Genomic DNA, 8,030 nt, shown 5'->3' with positions numbered 1-8,030 from the left:
TGGAGACAAGGCAGGAGAGAAGCTGGTACCAGGAATCTACACTTCCTGGCCCGGCTCTTTCTCCTCAGCTTCGGGGATGTTACCTGGCCAGTGCCAACTCTGGGCTGCTTCCTTTTCTGGTCTTGGTTTCAGATTTCTAATTGTGACATTGAATTACAAGAAAGGAAATAAGGAAGGACCGTCTTGTGCGAAGGTGTCTCTGTCTTCAATTGTCAGCTTTCCGTGAAAATGTTTTCATATGAAATCTTCATGTCCTTCCTAACCCCGATCTGGTAGTGCCAGAAAACGGGCTGGGTCTTTTTTCTACCCAGTTCTCTATTTATTCTCATCCTTGACCCTGGCTTTCCACCAGAAATCAGAGCCCTCTACAGACCTTTCCACCCAAGTTCACGACAGCCTTCCCCTTTTTAGCTCTGGCAGTCAGTGAAAAATTTCCCACCCCCAAATTGACACATTCAAGGAGAAGAAGGTCTTCTCACCCTCGAGTTTATTTGTGTAATGAACCTTGAAGAACATTATAGTAAATACGTGTGTTTTCCAGGATGCCACAGAATTTCATTGGAAAACAATGAAACTAGATTAACCTGAGACCCCCCCCCCTTAGAAAATAAGGACTATAGGATTAGACCACAAGCAGACTAGTAAAGGGGATGGGGTTGTGGTACACCTGATTTTAGCCAGACTTTCCCAAGCTAAATCCAGATAAAACTGCTTCTGTATTAGTAAGTTGGGTGAGTGTGTATAATCTATCATTCAAAAAGTTTTTTTTTAAAGTCTTATGCGTTTGTTTGCGTGCTCGCATGGGCGCACCTGCCGTTGTGCGAGCTGCGTAGACACATCGATGTGGTCAGAGGACAATCTTGGGTGTCAGTTCTTGCTTGTTACCTCCTTTGAAATGAAGTCTTCATGCTCCCTGCTTCGTAGGCTAAGCCGAGAGGCCCATGAACGTCTTCATGCCTTTGCCTTCCGTCTCCCGGTAGGGGGCGCTAAGATCACAGACGTGGGCAGCTGCCTCAAGCTATGTATGGGTTCTGAGGAAGAAATCTCGCGTCCATATTTGTGCCGTTGTAAGTACTTCACCCACGGAACTACCTCCTGGCCCCTAAATATAGTTTTAAAGTACATTCGAAAAGAAAGACTAAGGAGGTAGAGGAGAACTGATTGAAGTAACTTTCACTGACTGAGCTGTCTGGGAAGTGCCAGCCACGGCTGCTACAGGTTGCACTGCATCCTATCTGCATCATGTCCCGTCCCAGGCTTACTTTCAACTAGAGCTGCGACAGATGTAATTAGTTAAAATGAGGTCCTATTGGAGCAGGGACAGGCCATTAACCCAGCCTGGCTGGTGTCCTTACAGGCAAGGGAGAGAGACGGAGAAGACAACAGAAACAGGATCTGGACCTGGGCAAGGTCAGCCACACAACAAACTCTACAGAAAGTCAGGGTACAAACACCATGGTTCGACTCTCAGCTCCATGTCGTTATAGCCTCCAGAACAAGGAACAGCTGAACCTGTTTTCCATGGCGACCTGTAGTGGCACTGAGAAGCTACAAAGATCAGTGGCTCTCCACCTTCCTGATGTTGCGACCCTTTAATACATGTTCCTCATGTCCTGGTGACCCCCAACCACAAAATTGTTTTTGCTGTTACTTCATTACTGTAGTTTTGCTACTGTGATGAACCATAATGTAAATATGATTCTGTGTTTTCTGATGGTCTTAGGGAAACCCTGTGGGGGGGCGACCCACAGGTTGAGAACCTCGGACATAGATGGCCTGCTTGTGGAACACAGGCTCATTTGGGTTTTTTAAACTGTCATGGACCTGCGTCAGTAATCATTAGTACAACAGCTGTTGGGATATCATGGCTGGTTCATACTAAGTTTACTGTTGGTTGCCAGCAGCTCTCCTACATAATCAGGTCTCTTGTGCTTACAAGGATATGAAAGGTTTTCGGGAAATTTAGTGAAAACCGTTTGGTCAGTGTTTCATCTGTAAACGCGCCACTTGCCTAATGATTGATTCATTGAATTTAGCGCGCTTTGTAGTTGACTAAATTTACCACTCATATTGAACAGGACGCCTTTTGCTGCAAGCAGAATTTTCCGGCAAGGCTTCATTCACTGAGATTCAGCTTTGTCTCACAATATTTATTATGTTAGCCTTAATTTATTTCTACTTTTTTTTTCTTTTCTTTTTTTCGGGGCTGGGGATCGAACCCAGGACCTTGCGCTTCCTAGGCAAGCGCTCTACCACTGAGCTAAATCCCCAACCCCCCTCTACTTTTTATTTTATTTCATTTTTTGGTTTTTCCAGACCCAGGTTTCTCTGTATCACAGCTCTGGCTATCCTGGAACTCACAGAGATCTGCCGGCCTCTCCCTTCTAACTATTGGGATTAAAAGCATGCACTACCACTCCTGGCTTAGCTTCAGCTTTGTTTAAAAGCTATCAGGCTAGAAGTAGTATAGTTCCCTTATGGATGAATATATTTAGGAACCAATAAGTCACATTTATCACCAGAAACTCTACCTCAGAATTTTAAATGAAAAAAAAAATTTCTGTTAGCATACTACTTTAGTTTGGATAACTTTCTGTGGAACTATCTTTCTTCTCAGTCCCCACTGGTAATTTCTAATGGCTAAACTAAAACCTAAATTTGTGTATAATATAAAGTTTTCCCATCACTTCTAGTTTAATTCTTACTTTATTCTTATTCTGCACATTAAAAATATCTCTGATTTTAAATGATGTCTGTGTGTGTGGGCTATGTGTACATGTGAGTAGACGAGCCTGTGGAGTCCAGAAGAGGGGGGGGGTCACTTCTCCTGGGGCTGGAGGCACAGGTGGTTGTCAGTCCCCAGACATGGATGCTAAGAACTGAACTAGAGTCCTTCAAAAACAGTGTGGGCCCTCACCATTAAAAATACTCCTATGGCCCTCTGTGTTTTACGTACACTTTAATTATTTTGACTCTATAGTCACAATTATTTTGCTATTATGATACAGTACACTGAATTTTAGAAAATATTCATATTGTCTTCTATAATAACATTGTGAGGGCTTAAGCCCCTCGAAAGCACTCACCCGTTCACACTTAATATTTCTGCCAACCACCAGCACACCCACCCACATATTCTTCTATTCCTAGGGCTGTTTGTTAGAACCGAGATGTATTTATATGGATTTCTCACAGACTGGAGTAGTTCATCAAGTTACCCAGGCACCAATCCCTTCAGCACTCCCATGGTTATATTCAGTAATAGAGTCATCATTTGAAAATGGCCGTTGTATGTCTCACCCACTGTGCAGCCTGCTCATCAAATGTCAGTGTCTTCTGTTCACACGTGAGACTCTGAGGACCTTGCTCTTTTGCATAAAACGTAAGCAAGACTTTCATTGGATGAACTATCTAATAAATTGGCGAATTATGCAAGTCAACAGGGCATGGGTTAAGTTGAAGACAAATGGAAGAAAGATGCTGGGTCTATGACTTTGTGACCAAATCCACGTAGCCTGACTCACTACATTGTCATCTAACCCATAGCACCTAACTGTCAAATGGGTCACAGTGCCTTGCTGTCAAAAACGAGGACCATAATACCCGAAATCTCCACAATACATCTTGCATCCGCGTGGACTTCCTGGAGGCCAGGGCATCTGATGACAGTGTCTCTGTCTTAGCTGCTCGTTATTTGAAGTTAGAATATTAGGTAACATTCAACTGAGATACAAGAAATCCAAGCTCTATGACACCACTGCTGTATGCAACTCTGTTGTGTGGTGGTCCAAAGCGTGTGCTGGAGAGGAGGGCCAGGCATCAACAGTAGCCTTGGTGGTCCAACCTGAGGCACAGGCTGAGTTGCTCAAGTACTAGATACGTCAACCATGTTAATTAAATCTGATCAAGGGGTTCTAGAACATATGAGAAAGCACACCCTTGAGATTTTGCAATGCTTTAAAAGAACAAGTGTATCAGGTTTCCAGGCAGCCCTCACTCGATTGACTTGACTCTACATTGGCTAAGTTATGCTATTTCCAAAGAAAGGAGTCACTGAGGGCCGTACAGATAGGTGTGGTCTCACACTTTCTACGGACTCCACAGGAGCAACAGATGTTCCTGAGTACAGGACTTGGCTTCCCCAACTCCTTCCAAGTGAAGTGTATCAGAGGACAGTGTTCCAAAGAAGCTTCCGGGCAGTTCCCAACAGCACTGTATGAGCAGGCCCTCCAGTGCACTCACCTGTCTTGGTGGCCCAGCTGTTTCCAAGTGAACAAGGGTGGTCTCGTCTTATGAATATCCATTCTCCACTGTTTCTGTAAAAGAGTGCTGTGAACACCAGGAATAGCTTCAAATGACACAGATTTAGAATTTTAAATCAATTTCACTTATGCCAACTGCAGAGTTGCTGTTCTGTGAAGGCTTCAAAGGAGATTATTTTTCAGATATTTATATTCTTAGGGTAATCCTTGCACCTTTCTCCAAAGCACATCTCTGTCACCACCACCATCACCACCACCACCACCACCACCACCACCACCACCATCACCACCACCACCACCACTGTTATCACCTTTACCACCACCACCACCACAACTACCACCACCACCACCATGACCACCACCACCATGACCACCACCACCACCACTGTTATCACCTTTACCACCACCACCACCACAACTACCACCACCACCACCATGACCACCACCACCATCACCACCACCACCACCACCACCACCATCACCACCACCACCTCCACCTCCACCACCTCCATCATCACTACTTGTGATCACACTGAACCCACTTAGATAATTAAGGAACCCTCCTGCCCATTGCAATCCCCTTAATCCAAGCTACAACGTCCATTTGACATGGAAATTAAAGGTCTACAGTTCTGGAGACTAGGGCCATGCATACCTTTAGGGGCTAGTAAGCCTGCCACACAGGCATGATGGCTCAAGTGTGTCCCTGTTCCCAGGAACACAGGAGGCCTGAGACCTGGTGAGGAGGGTTGCTGTCTTGTCTGGGGCTCGTAGGGACCACTCACCTGCGCTAGGTGAGAATGTATCTTGCAGAGGTGTTGCCACCAGGACACCCCGCAACACACATACTCTCGATGGCTACAGACTCACTGACCAAAGCTCTTCTCAGTTTGTTTCTAGTTTGTAGTGAGATTTCCCAAAAGGGTTGGTCCGACTTGAAAGCCATTACTGACCTCGATGCAGGGTACAAGGGTACAGGGGACACGTCCAAGTGTTGGATCCTATTCCACTCAATCTTTCCAGGCTCAGCTCCATGGTCTGATATGGGTTGCTCATTTGAGCTTTATGTTTCCCAAAGATGTAAGACCAGCTTTGTGGAAAGGCATAATTACAAACCAAACCACATTCTAGTATGTGCGTACCTCCATTCTTTCTGGAAAGCTGCAGTGCCGGAGAGCTCAAGAAAGGCTCAGGGAAGTCCTGAACACATACACTTGGGTAATTCTTTAACACAGCACTTGATGAACTGTTTTTAAATCATAGAAGAGCCAAAGAGACGGTCCAGTGGTCCAGGGCATGTATTGCTCTTCTAGATTTTGGTTCCCAGAACCCACACCAGGGGACTCTCAACTGCCTGTACCTCTGATTCGAGAAAATCTGCTGTCTGTGGCTTTGGAGGGCTTCTGCCCTCATGTACAGACACACACACACACACACACACACACACACACACACACACACACACGAGATTAAAAAATAAGGCAAATCTTTTAAAAGTCACAGAACCATTCCATTTAAAGTTTAAAAGAATATTGATGACTAAACCAGGGACTGTTCATCGTGGCCATCACGCAGGAATGGTGTTCTGCTCCATTTTCTTTAGGATAGTTGACTACCAAAGCAGCCTGTGAGAACACATTATGTCTCCCCACCACCACTGTCCCCTGCCTCCTTCAATCTTTGTTCATCCTGGTCAATTTTAGCCAGGATTCCAGGTCCAAAAATCCACGAGTTAAGCCTGGTAGCTGGATCCCTCACACCATAAGGCTTGCTCCCTGCTTCTCCCACTTCAAAATTCACATTACCTCTCCTGGGAGGGTGGGACTCCGGGAGGATGAGGACGGCAGAACCTCTTGAGAAATGGCATGATTTGGTTGAGAAGAAGTCTGTCTTCTCATAAGCTGGAGGAAGGAAGAGCGTCTTTAGGGCACTGGGTCATTGAGACAGGGCTGGACTCCTCCATCCCTCTCCATCCTTGTGAAGGGCTATGAAGGTGAGTATCATAACAAGAAAGTGGGAGGCAGAGGGTGTGGAGGATTTTACCCAAGACTCCACCTCTTGGCCTGGCATAGTGAGAAAGCAGCTTGTTCAAATGAACTGTCCAAAGGCCTGCCAGACCCAGGTCAGGAGGCAGGGAGGTGTGTGCCATCCTGGTGACACTGTGGAGCTTTGGGAAGGAACAGGCAGGGGTCAACATAAGATCCAGGTCCAATTAGTGGCCTGGGACCCTTCTGGTTAACTCAAGTGAATGTGTAAGTCTCAAAGTAAGTCTTAACTACTGGGAGACCCCCACCCCCACCCCAAGTGAGACACCGGAATGGAGTTCGATGGAAACACAAGAGGTTTATTTGTCAATCTTCAATCAGCCCCTCATGGCGAGTGACTAGAAGGTGACCCTGAATGGCTGTAACAAGCCGTTTTTTATACTTTTTAGGGGTATAGGTTGCATCAGCAAGGTTACAGTTTAAACTTATTGGCTAAGCATATTGACATTTGAATCTATTGGCTAGCAAGCATAGGACATGCATTTGAACTCTGTCTGGGACCAGTGGGCCAGTGACTCTGTCAGTACATTCTTTGGTTTTTCAAGAATGTTCCTGCTCCTCCTGAGAACTGAGGGTGGAGAATGGAACCTGGCCTAGCCTTGACCCTAGGCGGGAAGCCGGTACTTGGCCTAATCTCGACCTGAGGCAGTTCGTATAAAGCTGGCGAAAGCCCTTAGGGTCCTCATAACCTACCTACTCTCTACCAGGCCGAGCCTCCTAATAGCTCTTACGCTTCAGTAAGAACTCGGGTCCTTCAGATGCACTAGGGACTATTCTTTCCTAGTGTTGATTGTATCTATTTCTCCATGTGGACTTGGTCTTGAAGAGGTCTAGGAAGGAATGGAGTTGAAGGCAAATATTATTCAAGTGCATCGTAGCTTGTGTGCACTCAAGTGTATGCCATAGCCTGTTCTAAGCCTAGAGTCACTTTAATGAACAAGACGGACAAAACCCACTGGCCCCACACAGCTCAAGTATTAGAGAGGAGATGGATAACTTAGGATGTTGGTGGGTGAGGAGTGTTAAGGACAAACTAGCCAGGCAAAAGGAACAAGGAGGGGGGTTGTATACTGGATAGGATGGTCAAGGTGGGCCTCCAATAAAGAGGAAATGAGACAGGTTGATTCTGGTGGCAGGGAATTCAAAATACACTAGCAACCTGGCGTAGATACCAGGTAAGACAATGTCCACAACGACTGGAGAAAAACAAGTTGTCTAACGGCGTGATGGATAGAAGGAAGAGGAAGGGAGTTAAAGAAATGAGGTTGCTAGTCTGTAGAATCTTGTAAAAAAAAAAGTTCGATGGTCTATTCATTCTATATGTTAAATAAAAAAAATATTGGAACGCCTTCAATGAAAAAACTGTTGGTCTAAACTGTTGAAGAATTGGCCCTTTATTCTTGCTTAATCTCTGTATCCACAAAACAAATAGCATACTGAGGAGTGTCTCCACCTCTCCCTGGGGACCTAGGTCCCAGCTCTCTTCTGTTCTCTAAGGATTACTGGAGGTCTGTTTATGAGTAATGCATATTATTCCAGTGGTAACACTTTTATGTTGCTTTCTGTGACTTGTAAACAAGTGAAAACCAGCCATGTCATTAAATGTGTTGGGTTATGAGGACATGAGAATTTTACTCGTTAGCAAAACTTCTCTCAGTAGACCCTTATGACTTTGCAAATCTAACCATGAACCCCAGAGCCAGTGAATGTTTCCTGTTCTGGA

At 45.4% G+C, this 8,030-nt stretch overlaps 1 long non-coding RNA gene across 1 annotated transcript; it reads right to left on the bottom strand.

Moving 5' to 3' along the window:
• Window positions 1–470: 470 nt before the first annotated feature.
• On the bottom strand, window positions 471–6,300 carry LOC120097420 (uncharacterized). Its single transcript, XR_005494792.1, has 3 exons — window positions 6,068–6,300; window positions 4,243–4,316; window positions 471–1,031 (listed from the first exon to the last, which is right to left on the bottom strand). It is a non-coding gene; the product is annotated as an uncharacterized LOC120097420 (long non-coding RNA).
• Window positions 6,301–8,030: the final 1,730 nt, after the last annotated feature.

Source organism: Rattus norvegicus, chromosome 16 (genome assembly GCF_036323735.1).
Source record: "Rattus norvegicus strain BN/NHsdMcwi chromosome 16, GRCr8, whole genome shotgun sequence".
NCBI classification, from domain to species: Eukaryota; Metazoa; Chordata; class Mammalia; order Rodentia; family Muridae; genus Rattus; species Rattus norvegicus.
Note: the sequence above shows the minus strand (reverse complement) of the source record. Positions and strands in the feature narration are given on the sequence as shown.